This window comes from Ictalurus furcatus, chromosome 18 (assembly GCF_023375685.1).
Source record: "Ictalurus furcatus strain D&B chromosome 18, Billie_1.0, whole genome shotgun sequence".
Taxonomy (NCBI): domain Eukaryota; kingdom Metazoa; phylum Chordata; class Actinopteri; order Siluriformes; family Ictaluridae; genus Ictalurus; species Ictalurus furcatus.
In genome coordinates, this window is record NC_071272.1 from 22,338,712 (window position 1) to 22,363,821 (window position 25,110).

At 41.7% G+C, this 25,110-nt stretch overlaps 1 protein-coding gene across 2 annotated transcripts in view; it reads right to left on the bottom strand.

Moving 5' to 3' along the window:
• The window catches only part of sgcd (sarcoglycan, delta (dystrophin-associated glycoprotein)), a 175,480-nt gene that overhangs the window by 148,067 nt on the left and 2,303 nt on the right, over positions 1 to 25,110 (bottom strand). The window contains exon 1 of one of the 2 annotated variants that reach the window (XM_053649150.1): positions 15,495 to 15,952. The exons of the other annotated variant lie outside the window; for it this stretch is intronic. The gene's annotated coding sequence lies outside the window, so the exon portion shown is untranslated. Of the gene's footprint in view, positions 1 to 15,494; positions 15,953 to 25,110 lie in introns of those variants that run through there. 2 annotated transcript variants of the gene reach the window in all.

Genomic DNA, 25,110 nt, shown 5'->3' on the forward strand with positions numbered 1-25,110 from the left:
GGACGGCTTTTGCCTATTTTCAAAGGTGCACCTGACATTTCCCTGACAGCATTCGTTCTTCCCGAATCTTCTCTAACGTCTAATCCGTCAGCTTTCGACAAACTACCGTATCGTTTCCTTCCTTCCGGAGCGAACAAACTTCAGTGAACCAAACGAGAGGCAGAAAAGTGCCGTCGATAAATCTTTCAAAAATAAAATAAAATTTAAAAAGGGTGGCTCCGACAGCGAACCCTCACACCACGCTGCTTCTCCAGCTCCTGAAGGTCTGGTTCATCGTTTTAGATAACACTGTCCTCCTGTTATCTTCCTCAGATCCCCCTGTCCTCCTCCTCCTCCACCACCATCTTCTCCACCTCCCCCTCTCTCCTTTCTCTGCATCATGCTTTACTTTGTTTTTATTCATTTACTCTTCTGTCAGAGGGTGAAAGATGGATGTGACAGCCTCGAAAACAAAGTCGAGGGAGGAGATGAGGCAGAGTTTAATTACATGGCGACTGGGGACAGGAGAGGAATAATCGTTACGGTGAACACCTGAACTACGTTTTATAGTTGAAGTTTTGTTGTTGTTGTTGTTGTTGTTGTTGTTTTTACCTTCAGGGTCCACGAACAGCAGCTGGTGTTTTTATTAAATATGGGAAGCGAAGATGTCTGTTATTCTGTTAAAGAAATATGGAGTATCTACATATATACAGTACATGGCCATAAGTTTGTGGACGCCTGAACATCACGCTTATAGGTTCTTGTTGAACGTCCCATTCCAGATTTATTCCACCTTTGCTGTTATGTTAAGCTCCACTCTTCCGGGAAGGTTTTTGTGGCATGGCCACGTGGGGATTCGTGTTCGTTCAGCTACAAGAGTGTTAGCGAGGTCGAGGTCAGGCGCTGATGTTGGGATGTTGATGTGAGGAGGCTCCAGTTCATCCTAAAAGTTTTGAGTGAGGTTGAGGTCAGAGCTCTGTGCAGGACACTGGAGTTCTTCTTCCAAGCTTCACGCGCCACGTCTTCATGGAGCTGGCTTTCTTCACAGGATTCCCGTATCGTCGTAAAGCAATCGCGTGAGTGTGGTCCGCTCATTAAAACCACAGCAAATTGAACTGTCTATTTCAGGGCTGGTTAACTCTACGTTGTGTAAAAAAAAAAAAAAAAGACTTTAAATAAAGATGAGTTTAATGCTGGGAAAGGTGAGGTCACATGATTACGGCAAAGGTGAACAAGGCAAAGGTTACGCTTTAATGAGCACCGTAAAGAAAACGTGACCATAAATATGCCTTCATTCCAGAAACGTGAGGTCTTTGATAGATGATGTAATGGTGCTTCTTCTATTACAGTTGTTCTTTTAACCCAAATGAGCTAAGTTTCCCAGAGAGAGAGAGAGACAGAGAGAGAGAGAGAGAGAGTGAGAGAGAGCATGAGAGAGAGAGAGACAGTGAGAGAGAGAGTCAGAGAGAGAGCGTGAGACAGAGAGAGAGAGAGAGAGCGTGAGACAGAGAGAGAGAGAGAGAGAGAGAGAGAGAGAGTGAGAGAGAGCATGAGAGAGTGAGACAGAGAGAGAGAGAGAGCGTGAGACAGAGAGAGAGAGAGAGAGAGTGAGAGAGAGAGTCAGAGAGAGAGAGCATGAGACAGAGAGAGAGAGAGAGAGAGTGAGAGAGAGCATGAGAGAGTGAGACAGAGAGAGAGAGAGAGAGAGAGAGTGAGAAAGAGAGTCAGAGAGAGAGAGCGTGAGACAGAGAGAGAGAGAGAGAGAGAGAGAGCATGAGAGAGTGAGACAGAGAGAGAGAGAGAGAGCGTGAGACAGAGAGAGAGATAGCGTGAGAGAGTGAGACAGAGAGAGAGAGAGCATGAGAGAGAGAGACAGTGAGAGAGAGAGTGAGAGAGAGAGAGAGAGCGTGAGAGAGTGAGACAGAGAGAGAGCGTGAGACAGAGAGAGAGAGAGCGTGAGAGAGTGAGACAGAGAGAGAGAGAGAGCATGAGAGAGAGAGACAGTGAGAGAGAGAGTGAGAGAGAGAGAGAGAGCGTGAGACAGAGAGAGAGTGAGAGAGAGCGTGTGAGAGAGAGAGAGAGACAGTGAGAGAGAGAGTGAGAGAGAGTGAGACAGAAAGAGAGAGAGAGTGAGAGAGAGCGTGAGAGAGTGAGACAGAGAGCGAGAGCATGAGAGAGAGAGAGAGCGTGAGACAGAGAGAGCGTGAGAGAGTGAGACAGAGAGAGAGAGAGCGTGAGAAAGAGAGAGAGACAGTGAGAGAGAGAGTGAGAGAGAGAGAGAGAGCGTGAGACAGAGAGAGAGAGAGTGAGAGAGAGCGTGTGAGAGAGAGAGAGAGACAGTGAGAGAGAGAGTGAGAGAGAGTGAGACAGAAAGAGAGAGAGAGTGAGAGAGAGCGTGAGAGAGTGAGACAGAGAGCGAGAGCATGAGAGAGAGAGAGAGCGTGAGACAGAGAGAGCGTGAGAGAGTGAGACAGAGAGAGAGAGAGAGCGTGAGAAAGAGAGAGAGACAGTGAGAGAGAGAGTGAGAGAGAGTGAGACAGAAAGAGAGAGAGAGTGAGAGAGAAAGAGTTCAGTGTGATGCTCGCTTTACCGTTTAATGATGATCTTTGTGCTGTGGAGCTTTTGGGAAACTCGACTCTGCCTCAGTGACACGTATTAGCTAGTTTATTTGGGTTAATGGGATATTTTTGTTGTTTATATTACGCTGGAATTACATCATCTTGTTTTTTTGCGACGGCTTTTTAAACTTTTTAACAGTTCGGCTTCCAACGGAGAAAATTCCTCAGCTGATATCCAGCCTTCGTTTTTTTTTCGTGTTGTTGGCTGTTTACTGGTAACATTCACTTCTTAAATAAATAAAGATCGATTGATTTTTATTATTATTATTATTATTATTATTATTATTATTATTATTATTAACTCAATTTTTGCTGTGCATATTATGAAATAACCTCTCAGGTGTTGCCTAATTTGCATAAAATTGACATTTTTGCACAATTCTGTTAGTCGGCATTAATGACGGTGTTATTTATTCGTGATAAGACCACACCGTATTGTTAACGTAGCTACATTCTATGAGGACAAATAGCGTCTACGAGCTTATTTTTGATTGACTTTTTTTAAGCTAAATTTGTGACGCTTGGTAAACGCATCTCTGCGGTAGCGTCCGGATATATTCACTCGTAAGTTAGACTACAAAAATTGCCCTAAATCCGAAATGATAACCTTCAATTTTCTCACAAAGAAGGGCCTTCAGGACAGAAGGGGGTGCGGGTGGGGTGGAGGGGGAGGGGAGAAAGTGAAGGATAGAGAAAGGGACAGGTGGGGACAGGACTGTTCTGAAGGACAGGGACGATGATGAAGAGAAATCAAACCGGTCCAGGCCAGAAGCCAAGAAAACAAAAAGAGGCGGTCAGGGGGCTGTAAAAGCACATCAAGGATAAAAACCGAGCATCAATTCCCAAACGTGACAACATAATTCAGTGTGGAAGTTCTCGCCGTACGCTCTAGGGGCTTTCTGCACCACATGACATCTCTCTCGCTTTCTCTCAGTGTCACTCTCTCTCACACACACGCGCGCACACACACTCACACACACTCGTGCTAATGGAAAGCATCCATGACGTTTGCAAATCATTAAAAGATCTATTCCATCAATTTCATTTGTATTGGTGCTCACATCTTCGACACCTTCCAACGAATCCACTTTTAATCTACTATTTATATTCTACCCAGGGATTACAAAACGATTTATTTTTCATTCTGGTTCATTTTAAACAGTAATGATAGTTTTATATTCCTGCTCCAGCGTTCCAGATCGTCACCTGCTGGTCCTGACAGAAAGGAATTAACAGGCGGAAAAGACAAAATGGCCGCTATGAACGAGTGGGCGGGTTTTCAAGAGGCGGTGTGATGTCATATCATCTTGAAGCTAGGCGTGCGGGGGCGTGAAGAATTCCGGACAGGAGTTTAGCGCTGTTTAGTTTGAAATCGTACTGGAACGGAAAAATTAAAAACGAGGTGATTAACCCGTTAAGCGCTTCTGGAACGATTTCCGAAGCGAGTCTGTTCCCGTCGTCGATTCCATCCAGCGAAAATCTTTCTTCCCTATGACGTCTCTAATCCCTGATCGTAACGCTTTCTCCAATCCAAATCGCCATGTCACGATAAAGCAGCGTCGCGATTTTGCCGAAGGACCGGTCGTAAAATAAAAAACCCTGATGACTAAGCGTTCGGACAGAACAAAACACATGACAATCCAACACGTGTAATAAAACACCTCTTCCTCCACCTTTATCGCTCTTGTCTGTGCCCGTCAATGTTTTATGGAGTTTTGGCAGGACTGGAATGATAACCGGACGATTATGACGTAGCCGCTCGATCTTCAGGCCGGAGAAATGCTGTTGGATTAGTGTTATAGCATTCACTGGTCTCCGAGTGTGATCTGAAATGCCCTAACCGTTGTGCTCGGGATGTCAATCTAATCTAATTGCACTTTGCTGAGTCCTGTTCCATTTGTTGAGCCATAAATTAAAATCCAATAACAAGAAGAAGAAGAAAAAAAAGGAACGTTAGGAAACATTAGAAATGCTTCAACGGTGTGTGGAGATAAAATGTTTTCAGCCATAATCAGCTAGCTTTCACAGACCGCGTTGCGGCAAATAGATCGGATTGGATCGGATACACATCTTTACTTACTGCCTAACACCCATATGAAAGATAGTTATCAGCAATCCTACTTTCTCACAAAAAAGAAATGCAAAAGCTGCCCATCGCGTCGTTCTGCGCTAATTTTACCGAAATACGAGAACTACACGACGGGAAGGAATGCAGGCAGAGAGGCTTGCCTGTTCTGCCAAGAGAACTGGAGGTATAGTGGAAAGAACACTCTCCAGTCCTACCAACCATTTACAAATCGTTGCTTGTAGAAGCGATATTATCGTGCTGACATTTTGCCCTCACTCTCCCACACCAATAAATGATCGACTGGATTCAGGGATCTGCTGCGCGTGAAAGGAGATGAATTTGATTTGACTCTGACCCTCAATCGCTCAAGGTGAAATGAGTTCAATGTTAAATGCTAAATGAGATAAATGCAAGTCGGTCTGGATAAGGGCGTCGGCCAAAATGCCGTAAATGTCAGAAATAAAAAAAAGTTGGCGTTCAACAAGGTCTTCAAATTAAATTGAGAAGATTAGGATGTTTGACGGAACCCTCGAAGAAAGCCTGAAGAAGTGTTGAGCAGCAGGTTCATGAGAACCACGTTATGAACTGTTTCTGTAGAAAACATCTACCTTTACACTCCCGGAATCCACTGCAGGCCCAGATTTACCCTCCTCACTCTTGGAACGACGTTCCAAGCCTGTTGTATGGGTGCTGAAGGGGTTAAATACTATTTCCTCTTGCCAGTGTTCGTTACAGGAGCTTGACAGCTACAGCCAGAGATGTATCTCATTGAAACGGGATTTTCATCCGACTCCCTCGCCGACTCTTTGTGTGCACCGTCTTCAGGCTTAGGGGATTTGTTTGTTTGTTCTAAATAATGGAGCACAAAAAAAAGGGCGGAAGAAATCAAATCCAACCTGCCGAGAAGAGAAATCTTCACAAAGCCTGCGAGCGGCGTAACTGACAGCGCGGTGTGCTGCATGGATGGGTGCGGGCGATTCCGGGATTGTGATGCTTTTTAACTCACGTGACTTAAAAACAGGGTTACGATTATTTATTTATTTTTGCGTGGAAACACACAAAATGGTGGTAACTAGCATCCATCTTAATGGCGTAGGGACTTTAAGGACATTTTAGTTGTTTAGTGCTTCCTCTGAGACACGTGAAGGTGCGTGACGTTTTTTTTTTAATCAAACTGTTGTGTCACGGGGCGGCGTAATATACTCTGAGGAAAGCGCTATCTGCCCTCTTCCGCATACATGAGCTCAGAGACGCCTGCGATTGGCTAGTGTCACTGCGATTGACAGGAGAGAAGGAGTAAGCCCCTCCCACCCAGAGAGCACGTCCACGTCCATTTTCCTCCAGAACGGAAGGACGGACGGACGTGGTATCTTTAGGATTTGTCCTCGTGAGCTCAGGACGGCCGGTCGAATGATTTGCGCCGCTCAGGAGAATGTAGATTTATTTTTAAATGGATTATCTCAGACTGAAAGAATTTGTTTATGGAAAATGGATAGCTTAATTAAGTATTTCTGGTACGATTGCAAAAAGATTGAAGTCCAGCCAATTTAGAGAATACAAAATTGGAAATAATGTTCCGTATTAAGTAGGGGCTAGACAAAAATTCCTTTAATCGAGGTCAATTGGGCCACCATATTGTACTCCATCCTATTTATTCATAGTAGCAGAATTTTTAACGTTATTCTTTGTCATAAAAGTATTTATCGCAGGCTCCGTCGCATTATAAACATTGACGTTTCGTGCACGTGCGCCGGATTGAACGGCGGCGTAAAACGTTAGCGATGCAAATCGGGTAGGGGGACGCGGTTCGGGTTAGCGTCGATCCCCACGCTGTGTATGTGTGTGTTTATTGTTTGTGAGTGAAATCGTCATTTCCTGCGGGAGGTGGGATACAGTTAGGATGAAGGTAAAGAGAGAACAGGCTGTCTTCTTGTCTTCTGAGGTGTCAGTAAACGCCTTCTGTCCACAGGCAGAGTCCTGCTGATCGGACTTAAATGAATCTGTCGGTGTAATTGTTCCGCGAGTGTGCGGATCTGAGAGCAGACTACATTCCATTAGACTGAGAAGGCCCTAGGGGGTAGCAGAGAGATGAGGCTAGATTGTGGGCTTGATGGCTGTGTGTGTGTGTGTGTGTGTGTGTGTGTGTGTGTGTGTGTGTGTGTGTGGTGAGAGGACTGGGATTCTGAAACCTCTGTGGTTGTACCGTATATGTCAGTGGGGACTGCGATGTTCACTAGTCCTATATGATTTAACGTAGAATCCTGACCCAGAGAGATAATCTTCTCTAAATGTACACCAGGATTCGATGTACACTACTGATACTGGTTATGTTCGGCAGCTTTTTTCAGTTTAATATGTCGAAACATCTCAGCTATAAACTCACCAAGTGTACTGTAGTAATAATAATAATAATAGTTAGTTAGTAGTTGTCCTCGTTGTCACTGATCATTTTGTGCATTCAGACTCGCATCAGAGATACTGCATATTAAAGCATTCTCACTGTTGGACTCTAAGACTCGAATCCGCACCTGGGATCATTTTTTTTTTGGGTGGGGGGCTTGTTTAGCTCATTAAAACGAAAAATAACGGAATTCCGTACGTCATTTTTGTGCACACTGGTTTGGAAAATGGTACGCACGCTGTTATTTTATTTATTTATTTATTTTCCTCTGGCGCCAACGGTGAACGGGGTTTTTTTTTTTGGATGCGCAGCGAGTTATCATGCTGCATGGAACGCCTCCAAACGACGAGCCGTTCTGGATTTCAGACAGCACTCGTGCCACGGATATGAGCTAATTACAATACGCCGGTCCCATCGACGTCTGGTTTTATATCTCAGTAAGGAGTTCTGTCTCGTCTGACCGTTGCAACCTTTTCTCCAGTATCAGGAAACTTTACACAGGAAGTAAGTTGACCAGAACTAATCGTGTTACTCTGAACCCTTTGAGAGGATAGCTTTAACGCAGGACATGGCTCTCACCACGGATCAGTTGAAAAGAGCACCAGTCCCGGGATCGATTCTGTACGCCGCTCCTGGTCTCGGAAACAGCGTTCGCACTTTCGTAAATGGAATTTTTTAAAGCGAAAAAAAAAAACAGAAAGTATGAAAACAAGCTAAGAAGCAAATCAGTACCTGTGACCTTGCTGAGTTATTTCTCTGCTCTTAGAACCCACTTTCGAGATTCCTCTGTTCTTTGAATTGGAAAAACAGCTCCAATACTGGAGTACTCGTTACTTCAGAGCAGGTGCAGGGCAAGGTCAGCGTTGTGTTGAATTTCTTATTGACAGGAAAATACAGGCAGCGTTCTGAGCCAGACACCTGCATTAAAGTACCATATTAGCAACCAATTGCACTACAGCTGTACATCCCAGTCCGATTCAATTTCACGAGTATATTCATAGATCTTCCGAGGCATCCGTTTCCTCTGACAACATCAATCTCGGCAACGTATATCTTCGCGAGAGCTAAATAGCGGCAGCCTGTAACGGGAGGAACTGAAAGCAGATGGAAGAGGCCAAGAGTGTGGTGGGGAAATAAAATCAGATTTGAAAGGAACACGAATGGGTTGGGTTCGGTAGTTGTAAACACAGGTGCTATGAATGAAAAGATTTGTGGAGTCTTCAGACAGCCAGAAATCGTCCGGTTATCATTGTAACCATGAAAAAATGTTGAAAAAATGATGATTATTTTTTTTTCATTTAGGAAATAATACTCCATGAGTAGCCATATTTGAATATTCGGAGCAGGAGGAGCTCATATATCAAATACGCCTTTCATTATATTATACACACACACGCGCAAAAAAAATGATAAATAAATAAATAAAAACTCGTGTGATTTTATAAAATAGATAAATGTACCCAAGTCGCTTTGAACAAATTTTGGGTGTAATCCATTATTAAGATCCTAGATCCTCTCAGGCATGAAAAATAGATCAGTGGGATTAGAAAATGTAATTCCAGAAGCTCATTAGTCAACTCGGCCAAGCATTCAACAGGTAAATATGACCATCATTCATACGGTCGATGTGATCTATAATCCATTTTCCTACATTAACATACCTGAAGATGTTCCTTACACCATTAAACACAAACCACATGCATAAATAGTTGATTATTCATTATTTATGGGATGTTATTCATTTCCTGTTCGGCAGCTGGTGAAGGTGCGAGCTCTATCTAATCTGAAGTGGAAATTACTGCCACGCATGGTGGCTTAGTGATTTGCACGTTCGCCTCACACCTCCAGGGTCGGGGGTTCGATTCCCACCGTTGCCCTGTGTGTGCGGAGTTTGCATGTTCTCCCCGTGCTGCGGGGGTTTCCTCCGGTACTCCGGTTTCCTCCCCCAGTCCAAAGACATGCACGGTAGGCTGATTGGCATGTCCAATGGGTGTGTGAATGTGTATGTATGTGTGCCCTGCGATAGATTGGTACCCTGTGTACCCCGCCTTGTGCCCGATGCTTCCTGGGATAGGCTCCAGGTTCCCCGTGACCCTGAAGGAAAGATAATGGCATAGAAGATGGATAGATGGATGGACTTGCATAACTGGAATTCATTACAGTGCTTAAGTGTTATTTTTTTGGAAGATTTGTACTTTACTCAAGTATTATTGAAATTGTATGAGGAAAAAAAACCTTTTACTTTACATTTTTATTTTGACTTAGGAAAATAAATAGAAAAAAATCTCTGTTTTTTTTAGCTTGTTAAACTTGCTAAGAAGTCAAGTTTCCTTTTTGTTAATAATGAACCTTGACATTCATTCCAAAAAGGTTATTAAACATTTTTAGTAAGATATTTTTATTTGTCTACGTTTGGTGGATGTACCAGTGATCCATCCTTTGCCTCATGTAGAAAAAAAAAAAAAGAAATATACGCATTTAAATTTTTGCAGTAAAATCTGAAGAAGCGTGTTGAGATTAGTTAGCTTTATGTTTGGGAAATTAGCTACCTTAACATTTGTCGTTTAGGTACTTAAATAAGCTAGCTACTTATATTTTGTAAATCAGCTTGTTAAGTTTTGTTTACATTGCTAATGTGCCTTAGCATTATTTCCAACAAGGATATTAAACATGAGCTAACTAGCAAAATGGCTTCTGTGTTAGCAGAATAGTTTCCTTTTGACTGAACTAGCTAGCCATGCAGGATCGGGGATGATGTACTTGTGGCCAGCTCATTTCACTGAAAATAATTCAAAGATTTCCTTTTACTCCTAAGTAATTAAGTTTGATTAAATGTAGATACTTTTCTCCGTGGCTTTCACTCAAATGCATTTTTGCCTCCATGCTTCGACTTTTAATTAAGATTTTGACACAGTACCTGTACTTCTTTTGTAACCGAACTACAGTTTCTCAGTACTTTGTCCACAGCTGATTATTTATGTATAATAAAGATATTAGTGATTTAAAAAAAAAAAAAAAAAAAACTGAACCTTGGGCTTTTAATCCAAATTTTATTCATCCATCAAGTTTAAAGAAAACGATAGCTTTACGTTTCGCAAATTAGCCGGTCAAGTTTTGTAAATGAGGTACTGTATTTAAACTAGCCAGCTAGGTAAGTTCTGTAAATTAGCTTGTTACTTAGCTAGCTAGTGACATTTTATCATTGCTAATGTGCCTTAGCATTCATTCCAAAAAGGTTATTAAACATTCTTAGCAAGACGTCTTGCTGCTATAAGAATTTTTTTTTTTTTTTTTAATTCCCCTATTTTTTTATTTTCTTTTGCTGGATTAACCAAAGCTTCATAGAAGATGAGATGTCTCGTTAACCTCCCACATAACAATTAAATAATTCGCCATCGAATTGAAAGAACCGCGGCGCTCTAAGTTAGTTTAAAGTTGAATTTTGTAAATTAGCTTGTTAAATGATCTAGTTATTTTTAGTTTTAAAATTCTTACCAGGAGATTCTGTGTTTTCTCTTTTTACCATCTTTTCCTGGATTTAGCACTGAGTTAGATTTACTACATGACTCCGACATAAAAAAAAAATGAAATAATAAAAATCAACCTTAAATAATCTAATCTAAAGATAAGTTAGCTTTAAGTTTCGAAATACTTTTGTTTTTATCGTTAATACCACCTTAGTATTGATTACAACAGTGTTATTAGCAAGTAGAATATTATTATTTATTCATTTATTTGATTGATTGATTTTTTAAAAAAAAACATTCCTTATTCGTTTTGAATACTTGTGCATGTTTAAATGTCGATACTTTTCTCTTTCACGCGATTACAATTTTGTCTCCGTACTCCTACTTTTAACTGAGTAACACTTTTGGACACTTGCTTCGATGAAGTTTTTCTGTACTACTGTAGCTCCGCTCCTGCTCCTAATCAGATGAGTCCTGCACAATTGCCCCGACTCGCTTAAAAAGCGCATGGAATCGTCAATGCGCGTCCGGAGGCACCAATCAAGAAAAGTGAATGCGCTCCGCAGCGCCCTCGCCGAAGCATTCAGCGGGCCTCGCCCGATTCATATTCACCCTGTCGAGCAACACTAAACATACACGAGTCTCTCCACAATGCAGGCAGACAATGTCAATGTTGACAAAGATTTCTTTCTCCTCTGCAGACTTGCAGGACGGCTTTTGCGAGATAAAAGACAGAAATAAATAATATAAGAAGGGGATTGGGGACGGAAGGACGAAGAGGGAGGATTGATCTAGCTGGCTTTTTCTGCACCACTGAAAAGCAGTGTGGGCTCCAATGTGACAGAACTGACAGAGTAAGTGGAGTCCGATGCTTTCAAGGTGGCTTTTGATGAGATTCTGACAAAAATGTCAATTTTGAGGATACTATGTCCTGGAACAAAACACTAAGAAAGATGGAACAAAGCGTCTCAGATTACGGATGTTGGTGTAGGGAGAATGATTTGTTTTGGGAAATGTTCAGTTTCATTATTTTGCAGCCGGTTAGTCTGTGAAGAGAACATTTTTCAGGTTTACGGTCACCATAATTGATTCACAATCTGTTAAATCAATAGTGATTTTCTTGGGGAAATACTAAATACAGTACAAATATTAAAAAAAAAAAAAAAAAGAAACAGTGGTGTAAACCTCAGGATTAATATAAGATACGATTTCAAATCTTAAGGCAACCCGCCGATGTTTGACGAAACCACTGAATCGTCTAAGATACTACTGAATCCGATACGATATGACTCCGATTCATAAGGCAACGATTCAGTATTTGGCACTGCTACTGAATCTCATACGACACGATACAATTTCAATTCACGAGGCACTGATTTGATCATTGACGATACCACAGAATCTTCTACGGTACCATGAGATACTGTTTTGAGTCTTAAAACAATGACTCAGTACTATTTGACCATACTACTGAACCTGATACAATACGTTTCCTATTCATAAGGCAACGATTCGATATTTGACGATACTACCGAATCCAATACAATACGTTTTCCACTTATAAGGCGATGATTCGATATTGGACCATACTACTGAATCTGAAACGATCCGACACCATTTCAATTTACAAGACACCTATTGGATAACTACTGAATCTTCAAACAGTTGACGATACTACTGAATCTGATACGATACGTTTACGATTCATAAGGCAACGATTCGATATTTGACGATACTATTGAATTGGATGTGATACAATACGATATGATACGATTCTATTCATTAGCTTCCAATTGACAAGTGGTTGTACAGAATCCGGGGTAGGTCTATTGTCAAGAAGGGGTGGGAAAAAACGGTGATAAACACACACAATATGGTGTGAAGAAGCGAGAAGTGAGCCTGTGGCTGATTTCTTTCGAGGAGAAAGTCAAATAGACTTTGTGCTTACACGATGTCCGATCCAACTACAAATTCCACAAGATTCAGAAGAAATACGACACGAAACCAGCCGAGTATTACAGACTTTAAACGCCGTATGAAAGTATAAATCAGGAACGCAGCTGCCTATCTTCCTTCAATTGTGAATGTTTACCACATGTCTTTCTTATTACATCAATGAGACCTCGTGATATAATGCATCGCTCAAACCTAATAGTTTCTGCATTGATAGATATCCGACTTCAGTCTCACATTTGATTTGACCGTAGATTGATATTTAGAGTCAAATTTCTTAGCGCCAAGCTAAATTGACATTTTCTACATGTTGTGTACTAGGCAGCAAATCTCTGTTGGGTCTCCAAAAAAATGTTGGAGAAAAAAAAGAATGAGATGAGATTCTGACAGCATTTCTGATCTTTCTGGAACGTTACAAACTCAAAAACGAAAGTAAATCTGATCGAATATTATAAGGTGGTTGTTGTTGTCAACTATACTGCAAAAAAAAAAAAAAATCCAAATCTTTTGAAGTATCGTTGTCTTTTTCATTTATTTATTTATTTGTTTGTTTATTTATTTATTTATTTATTTGCAGTGAAAATGTCTAATAGCACTTCAAATAAGTCAGATTAGTATGACATGTTTTTTTTATACAGTACATCTTGAATAGCTTATTTAGTGTTGGGTGGGGGAGGGGGGGGAAATTTCAAAAACATCTTCTTCTGATTGAGATTTTTAGATGATGAATTACCATAAAGATGAAAAGGGCTTGCTTGATTCAAGAGTTTTGTAAAGATTAAAATTTTAATGGAAAACCTTACCAAGCAAGGATTACTCCAAACCACTGGTCACCAACCCTGTTCCTAGAGATCTACCTTAATGAAGGCTTTAGCTCCAACCATAATCGTGACCACCTCCAACCCACCCGACCATCTAATCATTGCCTTAAGAAGTTCTTGAGCAACTAATACGGGTGTTTTAGATTTCGGTTGGAGATGACACCTTCAGGAAGGTGGAGCTGAAGGAAGAGGGTCGGTGACCAGCGACCTAACCGATAGTTCCATGATTTGGTAAAGACATTGTTGTTTTTAAAAAAATAGTTCCTCAGACACATGAGATAGAAAGCTTTCCAGAAAGTTCCGCAGAGCATCCGGTTATGAACTCGAGTGATGCAGTTGCGGTCAAGCAACTGTAGAAGTTCAGGAGTTGAATAAAGTTCTCTTCGCCGAGTTATGATTTATGAATGATTAAGTCTGTATGTAAGAGTTGACATAAAAATAAATAAAAAAACTCCAGTCTAGACCACGCCCACTTCCGGTTTAAATCCGAATACTGATCCAGATACGGATCTTTTGAGCACTGAACAGATACAGATAATGGCATTGTGTTGCATCCTTACAGTATATCCTAACTTTTTCAAAAAATTTTCTTTTAACATGTACATACATGGCGACGCAGTCCATTTCAACACAGTAGCATTTTGGTTTCATTAAATTAGCATAAAAGTAACAAACTTAAGAAAACCATGCAAGTGTAAAGGAGCAACATACAGTTTCATAACGTTACATATAAACCCCAAAATACCAGATTATTGTCTCCTGTTGTTGGATTTCTACTCAGCAGTTACTCGTTTCCATATCCTGTCTTGGTTTTTCCTCAAGCACGAGGAAAAAACAATCTTGACGAGTTCTGGTTGTGCATATTCATTTAAAAACCCAGGTCATAACCTCATACTTCATCTTCAGCTCATTTCAAAAGCCACCAATTAAACCAAGGTATTCTAATTACAGTGAGGAAAAAAAAAATAGGTGATTCACTGTAACGTATAACAGAAAGCTGTAAAGAAACCCGAACAGATCTATTCTGCTAGCTACATCTGCTGCTTGAGTGTTGGGCGAACTGTCTTGTGACAGTTCTACGACTGCAAAGTAAACATGTTATTAGCACTGACACGTAGCGTATCCGCGTGTCACGGAGACACGTCGGTCGCATTTGTGCACATTCTTCTTCTTGAAATACTTAACGAAACGTTTCGACCCTCCCGGTTAGCGCGATACGGTCCGTTAGCCGATAAGTAAGAAAACAGTCTGATCTCCTTCTCATTTGATTTCATTCTGTGGAGGTATTTCTCAGTCCTTCACCAAGGCAGTCTGCCGGTTCGCCCCCCCCCCCGACACGTCTCATTAGATTCTCCAGTCGATCCTATTCCCGACCACCAACTCCACGACCACCAGTCTTAAATACGTTTTAAAAAATGCTTTTCTGTCATGACCTTTACGTGAAAGAGTAGAACGGGGTGCTGTGCACTTTATCGAGCCGTGTATTTGAGAGTACGTGTATACACTAAGCCACATCTAATCTTCAGGTCAGCATAACGCTAAGGGTACTCAGACAACCTTCCTGAAATCCCCACACATCAGGTCTCAAGAAAAGAAGTGTGAATTTTGGTAGATTGATTCGACTGAAGTAGAATTGTTCAGCTTGGGTTATTTTTAACGTCTCTGTGTTATACGGAGAGAGAGAGAGAGAGAGAGAGAGAGAGAGAGAGAGCTATTCTGAGCCAAAACTAGCAAAGCGCAGCCTTAGATAAACTCGCATTCTTAGCGTATGCCAGAAATGTTGTCCTGTCAGACAACACCTGAGCCCAAAAGATCCTGCGTGATGTTCTAAAAGCCCCGAGGCTTTCATCTTTTGGAGTTTCCATGTGGTTCGGCACGACGGTACAACAGATGGTGCTGAGAAGGAAAGATTTTAATCACTTCCATCTCTCTCACAAAGTGAAATGTTTGCACAGAGATACTACGCTTACAGATTTTGTAACTTGTTTTGGAGTGTGTATTATATGAAGCAGACCCACACTATTAAAAGAGATTTGAAGAAACCAAAAAATATATATATATATATATATATATATATATATATATACAGAGAGAGAGAGAGAGAGAGAGAGAGAGAGAGGCACCCGTTTTGTCACAGAGAAACATTTGATTCAGGTGAAATGGCAGTGGTGATGTTTAAAGTCCTACCTCTTTGTCAGATGCCGACTATCGCAGCCTCAAACGAGTCAGAAATACATTGAGTTGGAGAACTGCCAGTGCCTCCTTATGTCTTTGCCTGGCAAAAAAAAAAAAAAAAAAGAAAAGAATGCCAAGCCAGTGAAAGAGGGGAGACGAAGAAGTGGAAACGTCTACGAAAGTCGGGAATCGGGCTCCATGAGACTCAGCATCGTGAGCATGCCTGTGATCTCTTCTAAGAGTCGGTCTCGGGCACCAAACAGCAAGTAAAGTGCAGTAGTCCTGTCAGAAGGTGAAGAGCAACAAGAACTGGGCATCCTCCAGTGGGTGATGGAATGGTGGAGTGACGGGGGAACAGATGCAAGAGTGTCTGTAATCCTCAGAGCCGAGACTCGGCAAGCCAGAGTCGCCTCAACATCGTGCTCCGTCCGCAAGCGCCTACATCTCTCTTTCCCCCCCACATCCTCCTAGCTGCCTTTATTTATCCTGGACTGGAGCGAACAGTGCACAAGGGAGCTAGAGAGAAGAACGAGAGAGCGAGGGAGGGAGGGAGGGAGGGAGTGAGGAAGAGAGGGAGAGAGTGAGCAAATGAATGCAGAGCGCGAGTCAGGGAGAGAAGAAAGCAGGAGAGGAGAGAAGAGAGCGAGAGAGCTCGCACTGTCAGTGACTACATTAGCAGCACTGAGTAGGTGGAGTTTCCTTTGCAGCAGAGGAGATCATGATTTGAGGAGGGGGAAAAATCCAAAAGGAAAAGAGAGAGAGAGAGAGAGAGAGGTACAAAGACAAGGTTAAGAGGCATTGCCGTGGGATAAAAGGAGTTCGTTGAGAGACACTTGACTAAAAAGATAGAAAATATCACCACAGACACTTTGGATTTATCTGCCCTTATTCTTAAATCAAACACAATCTCAACACACATTGCATAAAAGCATCTCCGTTCTTTATTACAGTCTTGCTTGGGTTAAGTGCAGAGATACACAGATGGGCCAAGTGTTCTGAGTTAAAACCACTAAAAACGGATCGAAGTTATAAACCAACAGTGACAGAATTACCTTTCAAACAATGGTGACAAATATTCAAGCTGAACATAACAGACCACACTGTATTATATGATGAGAGTGGTATTTATCAAATTCTATAATTAGTATTTAAAATCTTAAATAATTAAATTCAAAGTTTCTTTTTTTTTTCATTTATTTTCCTAGTAAAGGCAACAGGTTAAGAAGGTCAGTCCAGACTTCTCTATCCCATGACACAGATTCCAGTTCCTTCTTGGGGATCCAAGGGTTTTCCCAAACTGACTGTGAGATATAATGTTTACAGTGGATCCTGGGTCTGCCCGGGAGTCTCTATCCATTGGGACATGGGTCTAGCTAACGTCTAGCATTTAGTGTGCTAGTGTCTAGTTAGCGTCGCTGTGATTGACAGAGGACACAGAGTATGCCCCTCCCACCCAGATATATGTTGCCCTGTACACAGGACATGATCTGCATGGTCTTTATAGAACAGCGGCTCTAGAAATAAATCAGAAATGCGTGCGCACCACTGTTAACTTCCCAACTTTCCCATGCAGAGGCTGAGATAAAAAGGTTTTTTTTGTTTTTTTTTTTAAAAAAAAACATCTGCTTTGTCCAATGTGTGGTTTTTGAGTTGTAGTTAAGGTGGGGTTTCAGCTGAAACCTGGCAACCGTATTATATTCGCACCTTAACCCTACGTTAATGTGACTTTTTTTTTGGGGGGGGGGGGGTTGATCTTACGGGAACTCCATCCTAAACCACACCTCATCTCACCTGGCTTTCTGGCAAGCTTTCTAAGGAAAAGAAAAATCTCCTATTCGTCTCTGTATTTGTATTCGTATAGAACATGTTATCTGTTCGTCCCGAATAACGTATCGGTAATCGGTTTCATCCCTAGATGCATCACTGAGTCTGTAAATTTCACCATGACAGACAGATTTTGTTCCACAACAAAGAATTCAGCAGAATGCAAGCATTTACACACATACACACACGCACGCATGCACACACACACACACACATGTGAACTGAAGTTTGATTGAGCAGTGCCACGCTGATGGAGGTCATGTGGTGCTCTCTCCAGCTGAATGAAGGGAGACGTGAAGATGTCACCGTGAACGACTCGGAGCAATACACAGAAAAGGGATATTAGTGTTGGAGGTTCCCAACAGATCATCCCTCATTCCTCAACGTTCCCTCCGTGTCCGATCGCCTGTCAATCACCACGTTTACATCCTTAGTAAAAAACATCCTTTACAGTGTTTGGTTTTACTGAGTGACTCTGAGAAGCCTGTTAGATTAATCCATCCATTTTCTATACCTCTTATCCTGCAGCGTCATGGGGAAATCTGGAGCCTATCCCAGGGGGCATGAGACACAAGGCGGGGTACACCCTGGACAGAGTGCCAATCCACCGCCGGGCACAATCATACACATTCATTCACTACGGACATTTTGGACATGCCAATCAGTCTGCCATGCATGTCTGTGGACTGGGGGAGGAAACCGGAGTACCCGGAGGAAACCCCCGCAGCACACTGAGAACACACACACCGCTTCAGCGGGAATCGAATCCCCAACCCTGTCGGTGTGAGGCGAACACGCTAACTGCTGAGCCACCGTGCGCCCCTGTTAGATTAATAATGACTTTTTTTTCAGTCAACAAATTTCAAAGGTGCTCCCCTGTACGACCCCGCACGTACGTAATGGATTAACCGAATAATAAACGAGCCACCCTCACTTCACCCTCACCCATCTGACTTGATTAAAAAAAAATGTTGCCAGTAATTCTTGGCTTCTACCCGACAGGGCGCATCGCTAAAGTACAAAATAATAAATCACATCAGCCTCGTCACGTCTCCTTTTGGGAAGAGAATAAAGGAAAGAGAGCGGATCAGTATGAAACATCAGCCAAATCGCTGCTCCGTCACTTCAGTCTGGGTGACTCGACCTGCTTTCGGAGCGAAGACGATTCCTTATCATGCGCGAGCGGAGTCATGTAACTTTCCCGTTTTGATTGAGCAGATAAACAGCTAGTTCAATTTGGGATGTGACACGTCCTCGAGCCACGATAGCGTTTACTTTTAGACTGTTCTCCCGCTAGTGTTCATTTCACCTACTGGATAAGCAGACGTCATTAAAATAACAGTGAAGTCGCACCACTTGACTTGAAGTGCTATAACCGCTACGATATAAGTGACGTCAGGTTTTTATCAAGCTTGTCACAATATTAATCTCGCAGACTCTGACTCAGGGAAAGGAAATTATTCAATAATGAATAACACGGCACTCAGGGCTAACGTTAGAATTTCTGGTAGCACTTTACATAATGGGAGTGATTATCCGACTACATGATGCTTATAGAAACCTTCATCAAGTTCAGATGATTCAGAATGCAGCGGCACGCCTTGTTTTCAACCGGCCCAAAAGAACCCACGTCACGCCCTTCTTCGTTTCCGTCCACTGGCTTCCTGTATCTTCCCGTGTCAAATTCAAGGCCTTGATGCTCACGTACAAGATCTTGTCTGGAACAGCACCGCCCTACCTCTCCTAACACTCTCCTTGAGGTTTATATTCCCTCACGCAATCTGCGAGCGGTTAACGACCGACGCCTGGTAGTGCCTACACAGCGAGGCATGAGGTCCCTTTCCAGAACCTTCAAACTAACTGTCCCTCAGTGGTGGAATGAACTTCCGACCTCAATCCGGACCGTAGAATCTGTCACTATCTTCAAAAAACATCTAAAGACCCACCTCTTCCATGAGCACTTAACTAACCCCTAACCTGCTGCGCACTCCGCTTCTCTAGAACTCACTTAGAAAGCTTGTATCTCTGTAGCACGACTCGTATTGTTCTCCGCTTGACATATCGCTTTGCTTGTATTTCCTCATTTGTAAGTCGCTTTGGATAAAATAAAAAGCTGACACGTCATCCGAGGCCACGGACAGATTTTTGTTATTACGCTGTAAAGTTGTATGTCAAGTCACTTCCCATCCCGTCCAGGGTTAGAATGTTGCGAGTGCGCAGTACACAACTCAGAATCACTGAACCACTCACTTTGACTGTGATCACTCACGATCTAGACTTTGGCGGACGTAGTGGCGTGTAAACTACATGAGCGATCGAAGATGACGCTCACACGCTGCGCCCACATCGCTCACCTGGAACCATCCCTGAAGATGTGAGGCCGGTCCTCAAATCGTAAGAGCTGTCTATTGTGTTGAAAGGCGAGGGTAGTGAGAATTGTCTGTTCTACCAAGAGAACTGGAGGTACAGCAGTACTGTGTATTGTTGTTATTTTTTCTGTTCCTAACAAATAGTATAAACCTTAGTGCTTTCAGGAACCAGATTAGAAAATTAGAACCTTTTCCAGTCCCGCAAAGAACCTTAAAGGCTCCGCTTTAACTTGTTAATGGATGATACCTTGAAGAACCAATACACTGCTCTAAAGAACCTATAATGTACCATTAATAACTTCTTTAATCTCCAAAGAACCATATAGCTCAACTCATAAACCCTACACATTGAAAAATGGTTCTTGACAAGAAGAAGGTTCTTTGCAGAACCTTTAGTGCTGTAAAGAACTATTAAGGGACCTATATTTCTAATATATTATTATTATTATTATTATTAATCAAAATAAAATACGAATAGATGGATGATAAACTGCATTCAGGGATCCTCTGTGCGTGACAGGAGATGAATTTGATTTCCTCTCAGACTCTTAATGGCTGTTTCTCAGCGCAGTTCTTGCTGTTAGTCATAGAGGGGTTCACAATATGTGATTCGTCACCAAGAAAATCAAACATGCTTAAATAATATCGGAAACACTTGAGTGTAGATTGAGAAAATTGCGTAGCGGAGCCGCAGCCGATTAGCCGGCGAATAGGAAATCGAGGTTTAAACGGAGGGATAAACAAAGGGGTCGTTTCTGGAAATCTTAAGCTCTAAGCTTGACACGTGAATATGACGTAATAAATAATAATATAAAGTTTAGGAGTAACAATCGTTACACTGTAAAAACCCTTAAGTGAAAGGTTGTTTTTTTTTTATAAATTGTGAACTTTTTATGAACACTTATGGCACTGTAATAGCAACGTTACACTTATTTTCAGTCTGTTAAGTGGGTTAATTTCAACATCATCATCAACATCATCATCACAATGCACGATAATTGAGTTATTATCACGTCCTACCGTACGTTAGTGGGGGAAATTATTAACATCACCTTATGTTTTGGTATAAAACTTGAAAGCTGTCTTTATGGCACCTGCTGACATTATGTCAGTTGTTGTGAAGGGATTATACATCCACATGTCCTCAAGTAAAGTGTTACTGGATTTCTCCAATACTGTTGTTTACCATTGTTAAAGTAAAACTAGCCACTTGAGATGAGAAGAGGAAACAGGAAATATGTTTTTTTTTCCTCCTCATTTCTCCCAGCAGTATTTTAGAAAGGGTTTATTAGTGCCACAGAGGTCATACAGACCAAACAAGGTATAATAGATGTGGAGAAGGCAATTCTGTACCGTGACTCCATCCTAGCGGGTCAGGGTCAGAAAGGTCAGCCTCAGCACTGACGAAATAATGAGTATAACAACTGCATTTGTGATTAAAAAAAAAATGAAAATGAGGACTTTGGACGAGCTGGAAGGTAGAGTAGATCAATAGACTGTCGGCTACATCACAACAACAACAACAACAACAACAACAACAGGAACAAAAATAAAATAGAGAGAATAAGCTTCCACCATGGTCTAGTATCTTATCTCGAATGGTGAGATGTGAGCGCCTACATGTCAGTCTCAGGTATTATTCTCGAGCTTGCTGTGCTACAATTTGGCACCCGGTTTGAAGTCACCGACTGGCGTACGATCTACTGAGCACATTTGCAAATATAAATTGTCATATGAACAAAGCACGCTGCCCGAAAAGCCTAATCGCGAGTGTCTCTGCCGGGTTGGAGTCACATGTGAGCGCACTGGGGGAGAATGCACTGGCGAGAAGACACAAGAGAACCACAAGTAGCAGCCAGAGCTTTAATTAAAGAGGAATGATTGATAATTCAGGCCTGGACCTCATGGGATGCGTATGTACATGTACAAATGAGCTTGGACTGTGTTGGACTGAAACTTCCTGCTGTTATTTTGCATGGTTGATTGATTTGTTATTGTTCAAAATTCAGTTTACACTTGGCGATCATGGCTTTCATTTTGGAGCCGTTTCCAAGAGCAAGAGTCGCTCATCAGAGGCTGAACCAACCCTGGGGTATGAGGAGCTTTCGGATCTGTTCGAATCGAACCCTGGTGTGTTTTCCTCTTTGAACGGTGAGATCACCGCAATCCTAAAGCTGGGTTAAAAAGCAAAATAACCAGTCCAAGATTATCCGAGGAAGGTGTTTTCGGCCCGGTTCCAAAATCGGACTCTAGTGTGGTTTGATTCCAGCGAGAAAGCGATTGTATCCTGAGAAGACCAAACTGAAGGAAGTAAACCGAACATGATCTGATAAACTGAGCCAAAGGACAGAGCTGAAGTGCTCCGGAAATTAATATTCTAGATATTTGATCTGAAGAACAAAACAAACCGTGGATATGTCACCAAAAAAATCTTATTCCAGTGATGTACTGAGCTCAATGTTCTCCCTGTGATTTCCGAGCACGTGGTAACGGTTTTCTTTACTCGTTATCCGTCACGTTCTGACCAACGAATGAAAGAGATTTTTGAGGACGTTTTCAGCCTTACACATCCCTCAGCCAATGGCTTTGTTTTGTTTGTTTTTTTCTTTGCTTTTCGGTTCATTTAACCCTTTCTCACAGTACACTAGCGTTCCATTATACCGACGGAATGGAAATCGACGTGTTTCATCACTGCAAGTCCGTTATAAGATTAGTCAGGAGACTGTTGGGTTTCTGTACGTAGAGTATCATGACTCTGTGTTTTGCTTCTGGTGAGCAACGGGAAAGGGGAGGAGTGTGAGCGCTGGGCAAACAATAACAATTCACACCTCTGCATAATTACGATGGTACAGACAAAATAGTCAAACACAATATACACCTGCCACAATAAAATGATGATTTCTATTATATATTTATTTAACCGAATAGGAAACAAACCAAAAGTATCAATTTTAGCTCTGATTCAGACTTCCCAACTGGACTAATAAGTGGGAATGATATCAAATATCGAGTATTATTCCCACCGTTGTCCAGTAACGATCTCCAACCTCTATCTATGAGAAAATATGAATCTACTGTATATAGGAATGTATCACCGCACTCCATATGCCTCCGAATGACAAATTTATAGTTGTTTCTCTTTCTGCAAGCTAGGCATGTCATGATTCATCCGCTGGACCAAAGCCAGCAGATCTGTTGTGCTGTGTTTATGGTGGATTATAATATTTTATTAAGTCAATGCATCACCGGCCCAGTCATCGTGTTGTAACTGAAGCCATGTATATCGATATTAGCTGTCTTTTCTGCCTGTGGTGGAATAGTTTGCAGTATATCTTCAAGCGGAATTTCTGCATTAAAACCGTGCATGTTGCAAATGTATTGTTGTCATTTTGCAGGCAAGCACATATGCGACAGAGTCAAAGCCTGCTTCGGGATTACGGAGCTTTAATTCAGCGACGCTAGCACGTTATTGTGCTACATTATTCGGGAAGAGAACATCAAAGACATGTCCGAGGCACTTTGTCTTTTCCTCTCGGGGCTGTTTCAGCTGGTGGAAATTGACATATCCCATCATCCTCACATCCTTCCACACGTGCTCTGCATCGGCCAGACGGCTTTCAGAACAATTTCACTGAAAGATGGTCCAGAGCTCCTGACTCACTCTGATACACCGCAACCGCCAGCCCGTATACATAAGAAAAGAATAGGCAGCATTAATGTTAATAAAATTGTTCATGTAATACTCGCGACGGTCTAATAAACCGATATTTATCTAATAACACAAGCATCAGAGGTGGGAAAAGTGCCCAAAGAAGTGCAATTACTCCTCTAAATAAATACTCTGGTAAACATTGAAGTACGGCTCCCAATTATTCACACGAGTTCAAGTAGAAAAGTATGAACGCTTTAATTTCGGATCAAAGCGTCGATTTCAAAGGAAATGAATTGACGCGACAATCCTAAATCCAAAAAGGACAAACAACTGGTCTGTAAATAACGATCTCCGTTTTTAAACGTCATCATCATTCACAACTTGATATTAAACCTGAACTAATATGGTCTCACATCGAAAGTAGGATACGAAATCGAATCGAATCGTATCGTAGCACATTCGGTGGCGTCGTCAAACGTGGAAGCCTGAGGATTTCTGTAGGAAAAAAACGTCAGCTAAAGCTAATTAACAACAACTTAGAAACCTATAGAGAGATATTAGGTCTCATTCCTGCCGTCATATCTGTTAACGTTTAGATCTGTTAGGGATTAAAAGATGGATTCAGGTATCCGATGCTAAAATGTCAGCTTAATGTCGACGTTTACAAACGGAAATGTACCGATGAAGAAAGTAGAGATTTTTATTTTTAAACTATTTTTTTATATCACCCCCCAAAAAAAAGAAGTCTGTAAATATCAAGGATAGATTTAGGAACGAATCTCCTAGTATAATCTCTTTTAAAGGGGTTCAGATATCCGAGACAGCTGTTCATGCAGTACTGCTGAGATCCAAGCTCGGTGCTTCAGAGACTTTATTTTCAAGCTGGTAAGATTCATCGGGGAGCTGCTTTTTTTTTTTATAAAAAAAAAATGTTTATTTATTTATTTATTACTCAGAAATGAATGTGAGTTGGCGCGAGTATACACGGAAGCGAATTTGCTCAAACATCTGAGCTAAGCACAAGACAGCGTCAACTCCCTCGTGCTGGAGGGAAGGAAGGAATAGGAAAATGACCTCTGCTGAAACTTGGCAAACAACTGCATGTTCAAATACTGTCAAACACACACACACACACACACACACACGTGACCTCGGCATTGCCGACTTGTTTAAAGAAACGGACGGCGTGTCTGGATTTCCTCAGTGACCTGCTTCTATTTACAGCACTGCAGGCCAACACTCTCTAATGGTGTGTTCTATATTTACACTTTCATGGTTGACATCCCTTCAAACAGACACTGATATACAAGCGCATACACACACTCACACACACACACACACACACACACACACAGTCTCTGGCAGGGATGGAAAATATTACCTTCACTGCAATATGTACTAAAGTACTATTTGGGTGTATTTGTGTTGTACTCGAGTCTTATTAAAATCTTACTGAATGACATTTCCAAGAAAAATCTCCTTACATCTTACGTCATCCAGCCAATGACTGCGCTCGGTTTAGCATCCAATCAAATCCATCAGTGTAGATCAAGAGTCGCACCAAAATTAGCAGCTAGCTAATCAGGAAGTCAGAATCTATTTACACGATATATATTGCTTCTGATATTTTCTAATTTGTTAGCAAACTACGTAGCCCTAGTCATGTATATTAAGCAGCAAACCTAGAGAGGCTGAATGAGGTTTTTTCAGGAAAAATGGCGTCGCCACTGAATAAGCAATCAATGTTCTCTCACCAGTTAACATCAGTAAACATTTTCCTTTT